This window comes from Manis pentadactyla, chromosome 12 (genome assembly GCF_030020395.1).
Source record: "Manis pentadactyla isolate mManPen7 chromosome 12, mManPen7.hap1, whole genome shotgun sequence".
Taxonomy (NCBI): domain Eukaryota; kingdom Metazoa; phylum Chordata; class Mammalia; order Pholidota; family Manidae; genus Manis; species Manis pentadactyla.
Window position 1 is genome coordinate 104,916,470 of NC_080030.1, and position 22,749 is coordinate 104,939,218.

Below are 22,749 nucleotides of genomic sequence, written 5' to 3' on the forward strand. Positions count from 1 at the left end.
GTACGATTATCTCAAATCTTTGCAGAATGAAGTGGGATACAACTTCATATGTAAAAAGGAATAAAGAGATAAATATCTCTTGAAATATTTAAGTCATCAATGTTGTTCTTGTAATTTCCAAGGGATAATGAATTTCACAAAGGACCTTGTCAACCTTTTCCAGGTTTTAAGTTTCTCAAAATGAAGTGTCTTTCATTTTGGAATTTTATAGTCAAATTGACATTTGTTGTGCAACATTATTTTGGAATAATAGAACACCTCTAGAATAACAGAATTTGGATTTTTTCTTAAATTCCCAACTTGGAGGCTGGCCTGTTTTTGCCAGGTGGCCAGATCCCCCTGCACCTGTGTTGCTCTGTGTCTGAAAGTGGAGTATAAAATACACTAACTCCCTTCCTCTTGAGGAATGTGCCTCCAGACCTCCATCCGAAGCCACTTGCCGTTGCCTGTGGCCAGTGGCCAAGGGTTTCTCCCTTTGCTCCAGAAGGTTTCTGGTGCTTGTTCTTTGACACAAGGCTTGTGGTAGGAAAGGGAAAGTTTCCTGACCCCTTCCCCGGGTCAGATAGTTTTTGCTTCTCCCATTTACCTTTGCTGGGAAAAGAAGCTACGTTTTCTGGCCCCTTCCTCAGTGGCTTACAGGTTTTCATTCATATAAGAAAATGTTCAAGAAGTGAGTGTGGATTTCTGCATGTGCACCATAAAGGAGGAACTCTCTCTGGTCCCCTGCTCTGCTCCCAGTCTTCCTCATGAGCACATGACAGTGGGTCAGAGTGAAGAACTCTGGGTGATTAGTGTCACATGTCCTAGATATTCTAGACTTTCACCTGGTCCTCTCTTGGCCTTTAAGAATGCATTAATATTTCAGCTGCTTTCTTTTACTTTTTTATTGTATTGGTCACTTCTTACTCTTGTGGTCTGTGAATGTAAAACAATTAATGTAAACCTCCTTTCCTTAAAAAGCTTTTCATCCTGGAATTTACTTCACCCTTTACCTCAGTTCTCAGATGGACTTGAAGTGTTAAGATTTTGTAGGCTTTTTTCTGGTTTTTTTTTTGGGTGTGTGCATGTTGTTTGGGTAAAATTGATGTTTTCTTGTGGATTTACACATTCTAAGGCATATCAGATCCTGTCCTGGGGTTCAAATAGCTTATGTTCAGCATTACCTCTTATTAAAATAGTTTCTTGGCATTTATAGATGTAGAATTTATAGTACCAACTCTATGCAATCCATTAGAAAACACATGCATTCATTTTCAATTGGAATCTGTGTTAAAATTGTCTGACTGTGTGGTGAGCCTAGCCCAACCTTAGCTTGTGTGTGAATATAGCTGAGTCCCTCAATATTTGCATCTCAACCAGTCTTTGCTGTTCTTCATTGTTTTTCACATATGCTGGGTGGTTGTAATGTTGGAAATTATAAATATGCCCTTCTGACATGCATACATTTAACTACTTTCAAAAATAATGGGTAATATTAGCAAATGTAAAAGTCTGTTCTGTTTATTTAGAATATGTAGTAGATTTCATGATAGATGTCTGACATCTTCTGATGTTCTATCTAATCATCAAATTAACAAAAACATAATATAGGCACATAGTTTCCTTTTGATGATATTTGGGATGTGAATCATGTATTTCATATAGAAAATCAAACACACAGCAACTTTATGCCTATTTAACCTAAGAAAGTTATTTATATCACACAATATAATTACTGTGTGTAGAATGCTAGAAGTAAATGTTTGGGGAGTGGGTGCATGTCCTAGTTAAGTGACTTCCTCAAGCATTCAGCCTTAAAGCGTGCATCATGCAAATTTGCACTTGAAAAAAGTAATAGATTAATCTGTGTCATAGATAATCACCATCAATATCATACTTATGAAATAGTAAATATTAAATCTGTAAAGGGCAAAGACCTACTGTACCATAAGTGATGGCAATGCGTTATCATGATTAGCTTTTTGGCTGAATTAATTAATGTTTAAAAATGGACCCTAGCTTATGCTATTAACATTTTATAAGATAAATACCAGCTTTTCTTTTTCCACTTTCCACTCTGAAAATTACTAAATGCCTACTTTACTCGAAGCTTAATAAATATATTTAGTTGTAGCTTGATAAATATCTTACAGAAGATATAAAATTAAGTTAATGATGTGTGTCCAGTAGAAATAGTCTTCTTATCAAACTATAAAAGTCATCTCTTCTCTACAAGGAACCAATCTTCATAAGCTGTAAGAACTGCCCATTTGACACACTCTAGTAATTGTAATTAACACATGCACATCTACTTTGCTGTGCTGTTGTGTAATAGCGTTTGATCAGTTTTTGTATTTTTTCCCCGAGTGGTGGTCTGTGTATTGTGATTAATTCAATCCCCAATACTGTGTGTCATCACTTATGACAATATAACCTATGAAATCAGTCATTTTCTTTGTTTTTCCTTATGCTAATTAAAAAAATCTGTCAATATAATGACACTCCAATTCTGAGATGTGTTTGGATATAAATGCTCAGCTATTCTAATCATTTTATATTCACTGTCATGTCAGTCATGATGGTCTTATGTGGTGTTATTTGGATGCAATTTCATTGTAAGATCCTACAAAAATCTTTAATTTCTTGTCTCGATTTAGTCAAGTCTATCTGCCTCAGCATATCCGGGCTTGGCAGCATTGCTGTTTTTTGACATGTCTGTCTGGTATGTGGATATTTGAAACGTGGGAAGCAGTGCGCAGGGCCTGTCCCTCAAACAGTTTAATTCCAATGCCCTGAATCTGGTTCAGGTTCAGTGGTTTGATTTTGGAATGGGTTTTTCTCTAACTCTTCCTCTTTCCTTCGGTATAACTTGGATAAGGTCAATTAGACCCGGAGAGGAAATGTTCACACCTAATGTGAAAATGCAAATGATCGGCTTGTTGTTCTTGTGACAATGCCAGGAATTGCATGTGTTAGTATTACATTACGTGGTAGTGGAAGCCGATTTGATCATCGAGAGCTGCTTTCTGCAGCTGTGAATGTCCCCTTTCCAGCCAATAGAAAACACCAGGAGGCCCAACTGTGAACATTCTTTTGAAAATTCTATTTACAAAATGTGTCCATTAAGAAACTACCCCACAGCTTCCTGGAAATTAAACAAAGTCAGACCTGGTAAAGTAAAAGTGCTACTAAATAAATGGGTCTTGCTCATATTGAGTTTCTTGTATTCAACTCCCAGCAGAGTAGAAATGGTAGGTTTTCTTGGAAGTTTAAAAAATTTTTCAATTTGTATCGATAAATGGCCCAGCTAGTGTAATCACCAACAATCAAAGGTTTAAATGGGCTTTGTAATAAAAATTTAGATGATACTGTGCCTTATGGAAATATCTATAATTTGGTTCCAAATTTTTCATGAACTTATTATAACTTACTTGAAACTTATTATTTATTGCCTTATGCTAGTTTTTTTTTCTTAATTGCTTTTTTCCCCAAATGACAGTAAGCTTTTCAAGGACAGAGGTAATGCTTTCCTTTTCTTTTTTTTTTTCTGTCCATAGGTCTTAATACTTAATGGGATCTTCATATTGCCTAATTGGTTAAATATACAAATATACTAATATTGGAAACATTTTTTTAATTTGGTGAGATAGATTTGTACAAACATAACATTAAAATCAAATCTTTATTTCTCCTTTAGACAGAAATTTCACACATTTTTACATCATCAGAGTTTATGGATGTGAAATATACCATATATTTATGTTGTGTTCATCATTTTTCTTAATAAGATTAATAAGACACTGAAAATATATCAAACTCTTATAACATTTAGCCAAATTGTATTTTTTTTTAAAAAAAAACCTTGTTATTTCTAAAATAAAGGTCAACATTTAGAAAAAGAAGGATTCTAGTTCCCCATAATGACTCCAGCAAAACTACAACAGAATAATCTGATAGCTTTTCTTGAGGACTCCTAGTAGTGGAAGGTGCATTTTCTCTCTTTGGTGGCCTGCTTTTGTGCAATAAGACTGAAATATATGTAAAGGTTTCAATGGAGTATATTTTACCCTTTCAGGATATGGACCCTATTTCAGTCTAAATCTTTCTACAAATAATCAAAATTGCCCCATTGCTACAGATTCATCCCAGATCTTATGCGGTATAGTAGGTGGGACAAAATGTTAAGCTAAAGAAATCGCAGAACTGCATATAGTCTTTAGGAAGGTGAAAGGTAATTCTTGTCAAAAAAAAACAGAAAAGACTTAAATCTAGGTATAATCTGTGAACAATTGTTTTGAGTTTATCTCCCATCTTTTCATAGCATACAAATACATATAATTAAACAAAGCAACGCCAAATTATGGATCCTCTTAAACACAAATAAAAATACTAACAGTGAGTATTTTTACATAATGCATAATTTTACATAATTTACATAATACATAAAATATGTATTGATGGTGTCTTTTTTTATTGTAGACCAATAGTAGGTTTCTGGAATGTCATCGTGCATGATTGAAATAATCATGGTTGTGCCATTTCTGTTAAATTAACATTTATTGAGGTAGGGTCTTGGGGTGTCAGATGGGGAGTCATGATTTAATGAAGACCAAACCAGAAGGAAAGTGAAACAGAGAAGGCTGCTACTCACAAGTCCTGGAGGAGGCACACGGCCCAAGGGATGACCTAGGGAAGTCAAGGCAGGATGCAGGCAAAGAGCATGGCGGGACCCAGGACTAATATGCTTCACATCATCTTCTAGGACGGTGCTCCACAAGTGGAGGGCTTTTGGGTTCCTGGGCTAGGGCTGGATAGGTCCATTCAAATTTTAAAAATGGGGCTTTGTTAAGATTCAGAGGGGTCTTACCTAAGGGGTGCAGGATGGGAAGGCCCCAGTAGGCAGGGAAGAATACTTATCACGGGGTGATGGGAGAGTCACATCAGGAACTTCATCTACTTGTGACTCTGCAGGCTGTTACCAGGGCATGTGGTTGTGGGAGGAGCTAGTGGCAGTTCAAGTCCCCTGCCAGGGCACCCAAAATGGGTACAGTGGCAACAATCTTACGGAATAGTTTAGCCGGCTCTCCACAGTCCTTTGATACAGCTAGCAGTGTCTTGCTGTTTCCTAAGGAAAACTAATCATTGGTAGGGCCTGTCCCAGCTGAATGAAGCCACCGTCCTAGAAGATGAGACACAGTCATCTGTTCAAGCCAGCTTTAGATACACATTAACAGCAACTGATTTTCCTGACATTTAATCCTGGAGAAGAATCCTGTAGTAACACAAACATTTTAAATACACAATCAGTCTAAATATCTATCAAGGAAGAACTCCTGTCTCACAGAACTCTCAGGAGCAGGAGAATAAGGGTGTGAGTTAGGAAATTTAATGCATGCAAATGCAGGGGAAATGAGCCTATTTAAGAGCGCTGAGTAATGGTGCTACTTGAACCTTCCATAACTCAGACTTTATGAGACACAGAAACCATCCACACTGAAATCACTGAACTCAAGCTTTGAAATAAGAACTATGTTCTATTTATGATACATTAACTTGATGGTGGACCCTTGATATGGATAGGAATCCCCATTCTTTTCTACCTAACACACATAGTAGGGTCAAAACTTCATATATCAGAACCTTCACTTCGTAGGACTCAGAGGTAAATTGCTCAGTTCTGTGTTGCTCTCTTTCTAGGCTCTGAATTCCATGTGGTTCCTGTTCACAACCCTAGTCTCTTTTGGGGATCGGTTCCCTAATTAGGAGTTGTAGAATGTGCTTAGTGTTCGCAGCTGAATTTTTCGAAGTTTACTCTCAGGATTAAGAACATGATCTTCCTTTCCCTCTGTGCACTCCAAAATAGGCACAGTTTTGAAATAAAGATCACTGTCTATTTACTCTAAGTATTCTCTTCCTATGTGTTTCATTAACCCTTCCCTCCCTGTCTGTGGTCAAGAAGAAATATTAAAGAAAAAGAAGAAAAAAAAAATGCTTCAAGGTAAGTGTGCTTCCTGGCTGAACTGCGTCATGTCACTTCCTCTGTGACACCCTTAAACAGCCCCAGGACTTTGGTGCTCAGTCATTATTTACAGATTATGTTTCATTCTTGGTAAGATGTGGGTTATCCTGGCACATGACTGTGTGAGTACTTTGTATGCCTTTCTTTTTCTTTTCACTTATCATTCTTTCTTATTCCCACCCTCAAGACAGATTATAAATGGGTAGAAATCATTCATATATATGTATTTTTTATATTTCACAGCTGAAGGCATTGTAAGCTATCAAAATGTACCTTATTGTTTAGCTGAAATAACCATGGGTCTATTTTAAAAGAGAGTCTATTTCATCTAAGAAAATTACTAATGGAAAAAGCAAATGGTGAATCATGTGGAAAATATCCTATCAACCTGCATAATCCATTTATATAATGATGGCAGATTTGTCTCCTGAGGTACTGTCTGCTTCTATCAGTCTATAATTATGGATATCCAAATTGGGACACTGCACTGCTCTTGCTGGGAGCACTCTGAGATATTTCTGTCCTGGTAGCAGGGCACCTTCTTCTCCAACTGCATTGCATGCTGATCTTTCCCTAGCTCAGGGATTAGCACACTTTTTCTGTAAATGGTCAGATAGCAAATATTTTAGGTTTTGCAGGTTATATGGTCTCTGTTGCAACTAGTCAGCTAGCCCTTTTCAACAGTGTCTGGCATTTATTGAAAATAAGAAGTAGGCTTTTGTCCAGGCGACACCGAGGAGCGAAGCAGAGTACTGGAGTTATTTTGTTTCCCAGTAGGCACATAGCTGAGGAAATGCTGTAAACTGAAAGAGATCTGGAATCTGGGCAAAACTGAGTCAAAGTGAAACGGCTTGATTTGGTCGCTAGGGACCTCAGGGCTCTGGCAGCCATCTGCAGGGGTAGAAAAGGTCTCTGAGAGTGTGGAAGGAGAGAGCCTCATTGAAGGTAAAAGCCTGGCCCCTTCGGAGGAGGGCACGCTCTCAGAACCATTTCCAGGGGCTGTGGCCAGTTCAGATGCCTTCCTGGTGAGTCCAGATCGCAAAAGCTGGCTGTCCCTGGGTGCAATGTGCTGGGTGACGGCGGCAACAGCTCACGTGTGCGGGCAGACGCACATCTGCTAGTGTTTTCTGCCAGTGTTTTTACTCTGCAGCATCGAAGAGCTCTAGACAGTTGTAAGCAAATAGGTGTGTCTGTGTTCTACTAATACTATTATGATTATTAGAGATATATATATGAAATATATATATCTCTAATAATACTATTTATAAAACTTGGATTTGGCCTGTAGGCTGTAGTTTGCCAATCTTCGCTCTAAGCCGTTATACAGCAGTCCATTGGCCCTTTTTCATTCTTCAGTTCCCCAAACCAAGAAAGCTCCTCCCCGCGTCAGGCGCTGTTCTACCCCTTAGAATACTCTTGTCCCTGCTCTTCCGCATTCTTGACTTCAGCTTAAGTGAAACAGGCTCGGGAACAGGGTGGCATTTATTCTGGCGTACCTGGAACAAACTTGATTTCCGTGTGTGGTCCCCATGTAATTACTGATGGGTGTCACCTGTCACTTTTAAATGTGACAAGGTTGAGATGATAAATTAATGGTCACCCTCCTCAAAAAAGACTTCTCTGACCATTCTATGTAAATTAGGACACTACCAGAGCATCCATTATTTATATGAGAAACACTTGCTAGGATTTGCTTTATGTATTTGTATTATTTACTCCGTGCCTAGTCCTAGCAGAACGTGAACTGCACGGAGACTGAGTCAAGGCTGTCCTGCTCGTGTTGCATTTCCACTCCAAGTATATTACACGCAGGATACACAAATGCTCAAAGAGGTTGGATGGGTGAGTATATAAGTATTTGCTAAGTAATTTCAAATCTATGCATGGTAAAATTCTCTTCATTATACATTATCCACACTGACAAAATACTTTTCTCTTACATGTATTGCTCATTACTAGAGATTTTCTTTCATTTTCAACAAAGAGGTGGATGCAGGCACTTGCTTTGATTGGCCTGGCAAGAGTGGGGTCTGGATTTTTGCTTCCTGTTTCTCCATGGGTTTTGGAGCAGAGGTGGCCTGGACGTGTCTATACTAAGACCTACTTGGATAGTCAAAAAATGGCAGTGCTCTTTGAATGAGCCTAGTTTAATCTCAAGAAAATGAGACCTCCCTTTCTCCCTCTCTTCACACACACACAAAAAGGAACCTATTATCTTGCTAAGACTCTTGAAGAAAAAAAATCCCTCAGATCTGTACCACCTTTTTCCTGAATTACTACTTCAGCCATGATAACTTTTTTCTTAATGTAAAGGGATATGATTTTTCACTCCTTCCAGAAAGGTTGCTCAGTCTTACTAAAGGAATGCAATGATGTTCACTGGGAATAAAGGAGTTTTGTAGTGTAACTATGCAAAATCTGGATAAGATGTAAAATTTTCACACATCTTCAAAGTACAGGAATTCATTTGTGCTGTAGCTGAAAATACAGTAATGTATTCTTGTTAATTAAAATGAATTTTCATTAGTCTTAGGCTGCTGGAAAAAAGAAAAAAAGGTTTCTACCTACTTTGGGGGGGACCCACACAACTTGAAATAAAATTTGGTAGCAATCAAAAGCTTTTATTTACTTCTAAATATGTGAATATATTAATATTTTATATTAGCATCCTCATTTTGCTTTTTGAATATATAAATTTCTGTTCTAAAACCTGTGCCTCCAAAAAAATACTGCTTCCATATTCAAGTTTGGAATTAAATCAAGTTGCTATGCTTTAAAAAAATATTCCTTTTTGTTAAAGAATTATTTTTATTAAGTAATAATTGATTTCATTAAACGTTAATATAATTTGAAAAACTATCAATGAGTTATACCCATTTTGGTAATATAGGAATGATCCAATTTTGAATCATCTCAAAAAACATTCATGAGTTATTTTCAGCTATATACAAAATATATGCAGAAATAAATAGCATGTTTCCCTTAGTAGTAAGGGACAAAGTATAACAACATTAACAACAAATCAGATGGTGTTACGGGCTAAACTGTGTTTTCTCAAAGTTCATATATTGAAGTCCTAACCCCCAGTAACTCAGAATGACTGTATTTGGAAATAGGGTCTTTAGAAGTACTTAAGTTAGAATAAGGTCATTACTGCAGGTCCTAATCCAATATTACTATTGTCCTTATATAAAGGAGAGACTAGGACACAGACATGTATGTCTCCACACCAAGGAGAGAGGCCTCAGAAGAAACCAGCCCTGTCCACACCTTGATCTCAGACTTCCAGGCCCCACAGTATAACAAAAATAACAAATCTCTGCTGTTTAGGCTGCCTGGTCTATGGTGTTTTGTTATTGCAACCCTGGTCGACTGATGGAGATGGAAAATGTACTACATCTCCTGAGGATGACTCCGTGGTCTCTGACTTCTACTCCAGGTACCTGCGCTCCCACACACACTGACTGCAAGAACTACCCTTTACTCCCTGGTTGCTGTAGAATCTCTTCCTCACTATAAAGGTAAAATTGAAAAAAGGAAAAATTACGGTAAAAAGATCCTTGAGTCTCTAAAAACTTAACTCTGGGCTATTTCTAAGTATACAAACATTCAAATAAATTGTAATTTTTGTTACGATTCATGAAATGTTTTCACATCCACTATCACTGTTTTATTTTCATAAATGCCATGCTTGGTGGGGTAGACAAAATTTTACTCTGTATTTTTTCATGAAAATCTTAGGCTCTGATGTAGGTGATAGAGTCGGTACATGGTACCCCTGTAATATTAATCAAGATCTTTTGATTTCAGTTATCTTTCTTGGATACCCCATTGCCCAATTCTTTATTTGAAAACCTTTAAATCCTCCATAATATTGCTTAGTGCTGCGTTCTTCAAATTGTAAGTTATGACCCATTAGTGCCTCATGTTGTCAGTTTAATGTTGGACCATTGCATCAGAGATGACAAAGTGGAACAGAATAGATTAGAGCATATCACTGGAGCAAAGGGTAAATATTGTTTCTTTTCAGGTTTTTTTCTGTTGTATTTGAGGGATTTGCATGTTGCTTTCCTACTTGGTTGTAAAATAAAACAGATTTCTTAATATAGGTTACAGTAAGAAAATACTTGAAAACCATCGCCATGGAATATGTCTTTCAAAAGCTATTTAAAAAATTTCTTTCTAATGCTTTGGGATTTGGTGCATGTGCTCATTTAGCCTTATCTTCTTAATTCGGAGGCAAAGCCCTAGAGTGAGATTCTCCTTATCACTCCCCCGTCAGAGAGTGTTGCGCTGATGGCAGACACGGACACTCAACGACTTGAGTGTCCGGCTGTTAGCTCTGAAAGTCATGAAAAATGATCCTGGTATGTTACCACTCTAATTCCATTCCCTCACCTCCTGAAAGATGAACTTCTGCAGCGACCCATTCAGGTGGCACTTCGCACGTTGTTCTGAGTATTAAACACTTTCTCCTTTCTCCTTAGGCCGTGTTCTCCCAGGTGTATTTTAATGTCTATTTTTAAATTCTATTAGGTGTTTAAGGAAAAGAATCTAAAGATTGACCCTAACTATATCTTCAGAAAAGTAACTTAGGTCTTCCCCAAAAGTAGGCTTCAGAAATGAAAAAAATTCCTTCTAATTTTTCACTTGCATTTCTTTTAAATTTATGCATTAATATATTTATAAACATGTTGATATAAATTTATGTCAATAGTTGAGCATTATGTAAATATTCTATAAACATGACTCTATTTTAATTTAAACACACACACACACACACACACACACACACATTCATTCAGGACTCAAAATTAATCCTGGAAGCAAAATTCCTACAGAGACAAATCGAGAAAACATGTTATTAGGAAAATGCCAAACCAGAATGATGAGCTTTAGATTACGATCCAAATATCAATAAGGCATGGCTGTGTTACAGGGGAGAGTGGGAGGTTCACCCATCAACACCTGCCATGGGGAGGTGCTCATGTAGGTATTTGATGATTCAAATATTGAAGCAGTTAATTTCCTTTTGATTAATACTAAAGGCATATTGCCCAGTGGCGGGCGAACAACATACACACACACACATACGCACATTTATACATGTGGAACCTAAATAATTTTGAGTTTAATAAAATCACTTTTTTCAATTTATTTAAACAATTAGGAAAACTAAAAAATTTCAGATCATCAGCCAAATATAATTCCCAAGCTCTTTAAAGAAAAGCTCCTGGAACATTTGTGTTTCCTTTGTAATCCACTTGGTTTCAAAAACATAAAATTCAAGTGATCAGTGTCTAAAGTAGAAGTCATTTTTTTTTTTTTTTGCAGAGTGCCGGTGTTAAATATTTTAGGCTTTGTGAGCCACGTGGTCTCTGTCACAGCTACTCAGCTCTGCGCTTCCGGTGAAAGCAGCCGCAGATGGTGCTGGAAAGAGGAGCATGCCTGTGCTACAGAACTGTTTATTTGCAAAAACTGGCAGTGGGCCACTTTTGGACCCATGGTCCATAGTTTACTCCTTCTTGGAGGAATAGAAATGAAAGTGGCTTTCAAACTGGATGTATTTAAGTTCTAATTTTTGTTTAGTATTTAAATTGTTACCCTCTATAAGTGTGAATATGGTTGCCCTGCCCTTCTTTATAAGCTCATAGCCTGAAAAGTGTGTAAGTCTTTTAGTCTTTTTTCTCCGGGTATAGGAAATGCCTCTAAGAGCAACACTATGAAGTTCAATAGTTGATGGCATGTAAGACGTATCAGCTGAAAGTGAACATTCTGAAATCTGGAGTCAGGTTTCCTAGTCAAAATGAAAAATAGTAAAAAAAAAAAACAACTTGTGGTTTAAAAACAAATGGGTTTTAAGAAAAATCTAGTCCTGTCCATCTTAAGGATGAAATCACCATCCATGAAAACATTCTTTGAAGTTTAGGTAGCAATAAATAAGAGAAAGTACACGTACCTTTCTGAACAATCATTTGCTCATTTCTCTTGTCATATCCCATGAATCAGTTGTCAAAATGCATGATTAATTTATGTTTTGAAATTTATGCTTATTAAAATATATGTATTATATACATTATAAAATTTATGCTTATTAAAATACATATTATATATATATGCATATAATACATATATAATGACCTATCTGCTTTGTTTCCTGTTCATCCAGTGTCACTTCCCCATGTTCTGTCCTGTGTCAGTGGGTGCTGTCAGGAAGAAGAAGGTTAGAGTTGTATTTTCAACCTGGATAAATACTCTTTTTCTTTACCTTATAGAAAATTCCGAAGGGCATTGTTACTTTTTTCTTAATCGTCACTTGAATGCCCTTCCAGTATGCTGCTTAATTCTCAAAGTAAACACATGATATGAACTCTAATGTTAAGGAGGAATAAGTAGTTCATGCTACTAGTCATATTTGAACAATTTGGCAGATGAAAAAGTTACAGAATTTTCTCCTCTTGGCAGATAAATTAGTAAGAGATAAGACATAGGAAGGGTTTGCTAGATATAGAGAAGTAATAACCATAGTTAATGTGTTTCTTCAATTTATAACCAGAAATATGCATAATTATGAATGGCATATGTGTATATTAGATAATGGAGAGATCTAACTTAAGATATGCATACATATTCTCTCACACACACTGTACCAACACACAACTAAGTTATTTTATATTGCAAACAAAATTCTTTGTATTCTATGTATGGAGGCCAGGCTGTTGAAATATTTGAGACTGGCATTAATATTTTCTTTACCATACAATAAATGATACATATGTATATATGTGCTTATATTCCAATTTGTACAACTTGTAATATTATTAATAATAAACTTCTTAATAATAAATTAATGACATTTACCATTAGTTATTAAAATAAGATTTGTAGAAATTAAAATGAATTTGATATGAAAACTTCTTTTTAGTTACATAATAAATAATTTATAAATTGTGGATTAGTTTACATACAGGGGCTAAATTAAGGTTTTAGATTAAGCCTAATAATTATGTACTAGCAGCATCTGATTTGATTACCATATATCCATATATCCATATTAATGTGCAAAATTAGTTTGGGGATTTATTTATTATGTTCAAAATGGAACTACATTTTTCTACCTACCTAAGCCATTTCATCAGAGATAAGGCAATTTTTTTTTCTTTCTGGAAAATGTATAAACTATATTTTTTGCCATGAATTTCTTAAGTGAGAATGCTATTTGGATAAGAACTTTATAGTTTCATATTAACTTATCTATGAAAGTCTCCTGTTGAATATTTCAAGGAGGTTATGAGAGAGGAAGGTCTAAATACTGCACCAACTTACGAAGTCACCACACGCTGAAGGGTGGGCCCAGAGTGATTTTTAGTAATTACTTAATTCTTCATGGAAAAATATGTCCTAACGAAAATACTTAATAGAGTGAAATATCTGATAATCATTCAAATATTCCTGGTTCAAGAAGGACTACGTCTAATTAAGTGTATCAATGAAATACTTTTCTCCACAAAATTTTCCTCCCTTCCTCCCTCCCTCCCTCCGTCCTTCCTTCCTTCCTTCTCCCTCCCACCTCCTCTTCCTAGTATGTTCAATCTTTATATGACCAGTTTCGTACGTATTTGTTCATTCTTATCTCTTAAGTCTATGAGCTACTTTGGGTTACCAGAAATTCTGTTTTATTTTGTGGTATTTTCAAAATCAATTGCAGATATAACAAGGGTCCCAGATGTTGAGGAGAAACACCAGGAAATGCGGATACAGAAATACAGCTTTGTTGGTCTCTGGTTTGGTTGACGGCCGTCTGTCAGTCAGGCAAAGTCAGAATCCTTGATCTAATGCTACAAGTCTGCAACCATGATTCTGAGGCTGAACAGCAGAAATGGAACAGTTTAAATATTAGGTAAGTACCTCAGATTTCTTTTTTATAGGGCACCACATGAGTTATGAACAGGGCATAGTCAGAGTACATATTTTGGGTTCAGGTCCTGATAAGGCTTCACACTAGATATGCACACTTGGACCTTTACTCTGCCTCAGGTTCCCTACCTGGAAAATGGGGCCAATAATAGCATCTACTTCACATAGTTTTGGTGGCACTAATTACTAGAATTTTAAAAATCACCATGAGATGAATTTTAGCTTCTTGTATAAGATTTTTAGGAGTTGCTTTTATACGTATCTTGGAATTTTGAATACTGACATTGTAAATGAGAATCTAATAATGTAACTGGGAATTTAAAAGTATTTTTAGTAAGTGTATTTGTGTTTATGGTATTAAGATTACATATTTACATGTATATGCATAATTAAAAATATTACATACTGTAATAGCGTTTGAAGGGCCCCCACCCATAAGATGGCGAACCTCCTGCTTCTCCTCCAGGTCCTCGGTTCCCGCCGGCGCCACCTGAACCCCAATCACCCCTCACCCCCCTCCCACTCCCAGCACCTAGCCAATAGCCACCAGCCCCGTAGAAGTGACACCTCAATCACCCCATGCCCCTTCCTATATAACCCAGCACCTTTCCCTAATAAAGCGGAATTCTCCGGTGAATTGCTGCTGTGTGTCGCTCCTTCCTTTCAGCGTTCCCTGAAGGCATTTGATAACATAAAACCTGATTAAAAGTCTTATTATTTGACTAAAATATGGTTGTCTTTCACTGCCTAAGTTTAGATTTTGCCCATATATCTAATAGTGGAGTAGAAGACTTTTCTCCACTGACCTATTCAGTGAAAATGAGGCTCCCCTTGATTAGACCATCCTTGGCTTTCTAATGATACTGCCTCTATGTGTTTTAGGACATAAACCTTTTGTCCTACAGTTAGGGCATCTCATCTTGCCACCAGGCTGCTCCTTCAGTTCCTGGAGATCTGCACTGTGGTGGTCGTCTGACCTCCGGTGAGGAACCATTAGGCCTTCTTGGCGGAGATGCGGTCCCAGGGATTGGTCCTTGCTCTGCTCACTGGAGGGATGGGAATGCAGATGTGTTCTGGGGGCACGGGGCAACCATGGCCTAAGACAAATGACATGGCTGCTGGAGTCCAGAGGCTGAGATTAAATCTTAGTTCGACTACTTTCAGGGTGCTGTGACTTGGGGCAAGTCACTTAAGCTTCCAAAAATAACCGTTGCAGGTTTCCCAGGGGTTGTTGTGAGGATAGAATGAAACAGTCCCCATAAGCCACCTGGCCTAGAGTAATCGCTGAGTCAGTGAGGACAGTGACAACACAAGCCTCTTCTCCGTACTGCTGACTTTCCACTGTGTGGCCTCCAACTGTCAGTTCTCTCCAGGGGGGTCTTCTTGTGAGAGAAGTTTATGTATAGCTTTCTCATGACCACATTTAGTACTAATGTGGCAAAAGCTTGGATTTGGGCACTGTGGGTGTATTTACACCACAGAAACTGGGAGTGCTACAAAGCAGGGCTTTTCCCTCCTAGCGTGCCAGTTAAACATGTACCAATATGCCACTGAATAAGCTTTATGTTACAGCATTATAAACTCTGTTACGCTTTAAGATTTTCTTACACATATGTAAGAAAAACCAGTTAACAACTACCACTTACTGAGTGTTTAACATTGTCCTAGCCAATATAAATATTATTAAAATGGAGAGAGCATACAAGTAGACCTTTCCCTCCCTGAGCCTCTAAATGAGAATGCAACCCAAAAGGCATTTTGATTAAAGTCTTGTAGAGGGCCCAGCTCAACTGTGCCCAGATTCCTGACACACAGAAACCGTGAGATAATTAGTGTCCATGTTCTTCTAAGCTACTAAGTTTGTGGTAATTTCTATGTAGAATAGAAAACTAATACACTGTATTAGATAATTCTTAGGTTTTGTATGTTATGTTTATTTTGTTCCTTTCACCCAAGATAATTGACAGTCAAAACCTGTGCTCAAGAGACTTAGGACTAATGAATTATACTGCTGGAACAGAAATGATCAGAAATAATCAGAGGAAATATTTTTTTCTTCTCTTAGAAGGCTTCCAGCCATGCTCAGACTATCTCTTTTCCCTACAACCCTTCTTAGTCCTTACTCTATTTTGCTAGAGTGAGAAGTTGGAGGTTTTGAAGATGGGAAGGAGTGAACAGACTTTCGTGCAGAAGCATTTAGCCCCACATGTCCCTTGACTTTTTCATGCCTTTGAGAATTATCTTGACTTGATCTTTGACTCTGGCTATGTAAGGCTTTGTTTTTTTTTTTGTTTTTTTTTGTTTTTTTTAAATAATTATTTTTTATTGAAGGGTAGTTGACGCACAGTATTACATTACATTAGTTTCAAGTGTACAACACAGTGGTAGAACATTTATATACATAATTCTAGGTTCCAGCTATCACCCTACCAGGCTGTTACAATATCTTGACTGTATTCCTTATGCTATACATTACATCCCGGTTACTTATTTATTTTACCATTGGAAGTCTGTCCTTTTTTTTTTTTTTTTTTTTGGTGAGGGCATCTCTCATATATATTGATCAAATGGTTGTTAACGACAATAAAATTCTGTATAGGGGAGTCAATGCTCAATGCACAATCCTTAATCTACCCCAAGCCTAATTTTCATCAGTCTCCAATCTTCTGAGGCATAACAAACAAGTTCTTACATGTAGAACAAATTCTTACATAATGAATAAGTTACATAGTGAACAGTACAAGGGCAGTCATCACAGAAACTTTCGGTTTTGCTCATGCATTATGAACTCTAAGCAGTCAGTTCAAATATGAATACTCATTTGGTTTTTATACTTGATTTATATGTGGATACCACATTTCTCTCTTTATTATTATTATTTTTAATAAAATGCTTAAGTGGTAGGTAGATGCAAGATAAAGATAGAAAACATAGTTTAGTGTTGTAAGAGAGCAAATGTAGATGATCAGGTGTGTGCCTGTAGACTATGTGTAATCCAAGCTAGACAAGGGCAATAAAACATCCACGTATGCAGAAGATTTCTCTCAGAAGAGGGGGGGTGAGGTTCTAAGCCTCACCTCTGTTGGTCCCCAATTTCTCACCTGATGGCCCCCCTGCGACTGTGCCTGTCTTAGGTTGTTCCTCCCTTGAGGAATCTTACCCGTCTCTGGCTAACCAGTCATCTTCCGGGGCCATACAGGGAAATGTGAAGTTGGTAAGTGAGAGGGAAGCCTTATTGTTTGAAAAGGTTAGCTTTTTACTTCTTTGCATATTTATGCCCTGTGGCTTCTATGCCCAGCATTTGTCTTGAGGTATCTTTACCACTTGGAAGAATTATGATACTCGGTAAATTTGATATGAGGCACGAATTCTATTTAAGGGTTGTAATTAGGAAGGAAGAAGAAAAGCTATAGAAGTAGCAGGCGGCAGAAAACATGGGAAGATTGATTATTTCTTTGACATATCTTCTTGTAGAGTAACTTCAGCATGTATAGGTTTTAAGCTACTACTTAAGTTGCACACACACATTAACATAATAGGAGTATAGTTACATAACCAAAGCATATCTGTAATTACCAGCCATCTCCAGTGAAACCAAGAAAACCATTAAGGCACCTTAGGCATTTGTGAAAACTTATCTATGATATGGTGGATATTGTCCAACTGAACTTGAACAGTCTGAGAGAAATCAGACAAATTAAAACAACCCATTCCTGGGGACTGTTCACATGCCATATGTTCTTTTAACAGTAAATAGTCTGTAGTTGTAAGACTTTGGAGCGCTACAATTTGCACTTCTCCTAATTCTTGGTTGAGTTCCAACAGTATAGATCCAGTCAAATTTGTTGTTTTACTGTATGCACAGGCCAGTTTAGATATCTCCTTCCTCATTGCCATGGCAAGTCCAGGAACTGGTGGGATGAGTGCATCTACAGCTGTAGCAGTGCGTGGATCTTTGTTGGGGTTTTTTGATGATCATCTTCTGGCATGAGTCTTCCAGAGAGTGCAGATGTTGGAAGTTCTTTTTCATATCGTATCTTAGTTCATTTTCGGGGTAGCCCAATTAGGCTTTGATCCTCTGTATAAACACAAACAGACCCTTTGCCTACACTTTTATATGCCCTTTATACCCTTGTGTAGAACTCGTTGGAGGTTACAACACAGGAACTGCCCTTTTATTTTTGCTTTGTTTTTGGTATCACTAATCTACACTTACATGACGAATATTATGTTTACTAGGCTCTCCCCTATACCAGGTCTCCCCTATAAACCCCTTTACAGTCACTGTCCATCAGCATAGCAAAATGTTGTAGAATCACTACTTGCCTTCTCTGTGTTGTACAGCCCTCCCTTTTCTCCGACCCCCTCCATGCATGTTAATCTTAATACCCCCCTACTTCTCCCCCCCTTATCCCTCCCTACCCACCCATCCTCCCCAGTCCCTTTCCCTTTGGTACCTGTTAGTCCATTCTTGAGTTCTGTGATTCTGCTGCTGTTTTGTTCCTTCAGTTTTTCCTTTGTTCTTATATTCCACAGATAAGTGAAATCATTTGGTATTTCTCTTTCTCCGCTTGGCTTGTTTCACTGAGCATAATACCCTCCATCTCCATCCATGTTGCTGCAAATGATTGGATTTGCCCTTTTCTTATGGCTGAGTAGTATTCCATTGTGTATATGTACCACATCTTCTTTATCCATTCATCTATTGATGGACATTTAGGTTGCTTCCAATTCTTGGCTATTGTAAATAGTGCTGCAATAAACATAGGGGTGCATCTGTCTTTCTCAAACTTGATTGCAGCGTTCTTAGGGTAAATTCCTAGGAGTGGAATTCCTGGGTCAAATGGTAAGTCTGTTTTGAGCATTTTGATATACCTCCATACTGCTTTCCACAATGGTTGAACTAACTTACATTCCCACCAGCAGTGTAGGAGGGTTCCCCTTTCTCCACAGCCTCACCAACATTTGTTGTTGTTTGTCTTTTGGATGGCAGCCATCCTTACTGGTGTGAGGTGATACCTCATTGTAGTTTTAATTTGCATTTCTCTGATAATTAGCAATGTGGAGCATCTTTTCATGTGTCTGTTGGCCATCTGTATTTCTTTTTTGGAGAACTGTCTGTTCAGTTCCTCTGCCCATTTTTTAATTGGGTTATTTGTTTTTTGTTTGTTGAGGCGTGTGAGCTCCTTATATATTCTGGACGTCAAGCCTTTATCGGATGTGTCATTTTCAAATATATTCTCCCATACTGTAGGGATCCTTCTTGTTCTATTGATGGTGTCTTTTGCTGTACAGAAGCTTTTCAGCTTAATATAGTCCCACTTACTCATTTTTGCTGTTGTTTTCCTTGCCCGGGGAGATATGTTCAAGAAGAGGTCACTCATGTTTATGTCTAAGAGGTTTTCGCCTATGTTTTCTTCCAAGAGTTTAATGGTTTCATGGCTTACATTCAGGTCTTTGATCCATTTTGAGTTTACTTTTGTATCTGGGGTTAGACAATGGTCCAGTTTCATTCTCCTACATGTAGCTGTCCAGTTTTGCCAGCACCATCTGTTGAAGAGACTGTCATTTCGCCATTGTATGTCCATGGCTCCTTTATCAAATATTAATTGACCATATATGTCTGGGTTAATGTCTGGATTCTCTAGTCTGTTCCATTGGTCTGTGGCTCTGCTCTTGTGCCAGTACCAAATTGTCTTGATTACTATGGCTTTATAGTAGAGCTTGAAGTTGGGGAGTGAGATCCCCCCTACTTTATTCTTCTTTCTCAGGATTGCTTTGGCTATTTGGGGTCTTTTGTGTTTCCATATGAATTTTTGAATTATTTGTTCCAGTTCATTGAAGAATGTTGCTGGTAGTTTCATAGGGATTGCATCAAATCTGTATATTGCTTTGGGCAGGATGGCCATTTTGACGATATTAATTCTTCCTAGCCACGAGCATGGGATGAGTTTCCATCTGTTAGTGTCCCCTTTAATTTCTCTTAAGAGTGACTTGTAGTTTTCAGAGTATAAGTCTTTCACTTCTTTGGTTAGGTTTATTCCTAGGTATTTTATTTTTTTTGATGCAATTGTGAATGGAGTTGTTTTCCTGATTTCTCTTTCTGTTCGTTCATTGTTAGTATATAGGAAAGCCACAGATTTCTGTGTGTTGATTTTGTATCCTGCAACTTTGCTGTATTCCGATATCAGTTCTAGTAGTTTTGGGGTGGAGTCTTTAGGGTTTTTTATGTACAGTATCATGTCATCTGCAAATAGTGACAGTTTAACTTCTTCTTTACCAATCTGGATTCCTTGTATTTCTTTATTTTGTCTGATTGCCGTGGCTAGGACCTCCAGTACTATGTTAAATAACAGTGGGGAGAGTGGGCATCCCTGTCTAGTTCCCGATCTCAGCGGAAATGCTTTCAGCTTCTCGCTGTTCAATATAATGTTGGCTGTGGGTTTATCATAGATGGCCTTTATTATGTTGAGGTACTTGCCCTCTACTCCCATTTTGCTGAGAGTTTTTAACATGAATGGATGTTGAACTTTGTCAAATGCTTTTTCAGCATCTATGGAGATGATCATGTGGTTTTTGTCTTTCTTTTTGTTGATGTGGTGGATGATGTTGATGGACTTTCGAATGTTGTACCATCCTTGCATCCCTGGGATGGATCCCACTTGGTCATGGTGTATGATCCTTTTGATGTATTTTTGAATTTGGTTTGCTAATATTTTGTTGAGTATTTTTGCATCTACGTTCATCAGGGATATTGGTCTGTAGTTTTCTTTTTTGGTGGGGTCTTTGCCTGGTTTTGGTATTAGGGTGATGTTAGCTTCATAGAATGAGTTTGGGTGTATCCCCTCCTCCTCTATTTTTTGGAAAACTTTAAGGAGAATGGGTATTATGTCTTCCCTGTATGTCTGATAAAATTCCGAGGTAAATCCATCTGGCCCGGGGTTTTTGTTCTTTGGTAGTTTTTTGATTACCGCTTCAATTTCGTTGCTGGTAATTGGTCTGTTTAGATTTTCTGTTTCTTCCTGGGTCAATCTTGGAAGGTTATATTTTTCTAGAAAGTTGTCCATTTCTCCTAGGTTTCCCAGCTTGTTAGCATATAGGTTATCATAGTATTCTCCAATAATTCTTTGCATTTCCTTGGGGTCCGTCGTGATTTTTCCTTTCTCGTTTCTGATACTGTTGATTTGTGTTGACTCTCTTTTCTTCTTAATAAGTCTGGCTAGAGGCTTATCTATTTTGTTTATTTTCTCGAAGAACCAGCTCTTGGTTTCATTGATTTTTGCTATTGTTTTATTCTTCTCAATTTTATTTATTTCTTCTCTGATCTTTATTATGTCCCTCCTTCTGCTGACCTTAGGTCTCATCTGTTCTTCTTTTTCCAATTTCGATAATTGTGACATTAGACCATTCATTTGGGATTGTTCTTCCTTTTTTAAATATGCTTGGATTGCTATATACTTTCCTCTTAAGACTGCTTTTGCTGTGTCCCATAGAAGTTGGGGCTTAGTGTTGTTGTTGTCATTTGTTTCCATATATTGCTGGATCTCCATTTTGATTTGGTCATTGATCCATTGATTATTTAGGAGCGTGTTGTTAAGCCTCCATGTGTTTGTGAGCCTCTTTGCTTTCTTTGAACAGTTTATTTCTAGTTTTATGCCTTTGTGGTCTGAAAAGTTGGTTGGTAGGATTTCAATCTTTTGGAATTTTCTGAGGCTCTTTTTGTGGCCTAGTATGTGGTCTATTCTGGAGAATGTTCCATGTGCACTTGAGAAGAATGTATATCCCGCTGCTTTTGGATGTAGAGTTCTATAGATGTCTATTAGGTCCATCTGCTCTACTGTGTTGTTCAGTGCTTCCGTGTCCTTACTTCTTTTCTGCCCGGTGGATCTATCCTTTGGGGTGAGTGGTGTGTTGAAGTCTCCTAGGATGAATGCATTGCAGTCTATATCCCCCTTTAGTTCTGTTAGTATTTGTTTCACATATGCTGGTGCTCCTGTGTTGGGTGCATATATATTTAGAATGGTTATATCCTCTTGTTTGACTGAGCCCTTTATCATTATGTAGTGTCCTTCTTTATCTCTTGTTACTTTCTTTGTTTTGAAGTCTATTTTGTCTGATATTAGTACTGCAACCCCTGCTTTCTTCTCACTGTTGTTTGCTTGAAATATGTTTTTCCATCCCTCGACTTTTAGTCTGTACATGTCTTTGGGTTTGAGGTGAGTTTCTTGTAAGCAGCATATAGATGGGTCTTGCTTTTTTATCCATTCTGTTACTCTGTGTCTTTTGATTGGTGCATTCAACCCATTAACATTTAGGGTGACTATTGAAAGATATGTACTTATTGCCATTGCAGGCTTTAAATTCGTGGTTACCAAAGGTTCAAGGTTAGCCTCTTTAGTATCTTACTGCCTAACTTAGCTCGCTTATTGAGCTGTTATATACACTATCTGGAGATTCTTTTCTTCTCTCCCTTCTTGTTCCTCCTCCTCGATTCTTCATATGTTGGGTGTTTTGTGCTGTGCTCCTTCTAGGAGTGCTCCCATCTAGAGCAGTCCCTGTAAGATGTTCTGTAGAGGTGGTTTGTGGAAAGCAAATTCCCTCAGCTTTTGTTTGTCTGGGAATTGTTTAATCCCACCGTCATATTTGAATGATAGTCGTGCTGGATACAGTATCCTTGGTTCAAGGCCCTTCTGTTTCATTGTATTAAATATATCATGCCATTCTCTTCTGGCCTGTAGGGTTTCTGTTGAGAAATCTGACGTTAGCCTGATGGGTTTCCCTTTATAGGTGACCTTTTTCTCTCTAGCTGCCTTTAACACTCTTTCCTTGTCCTT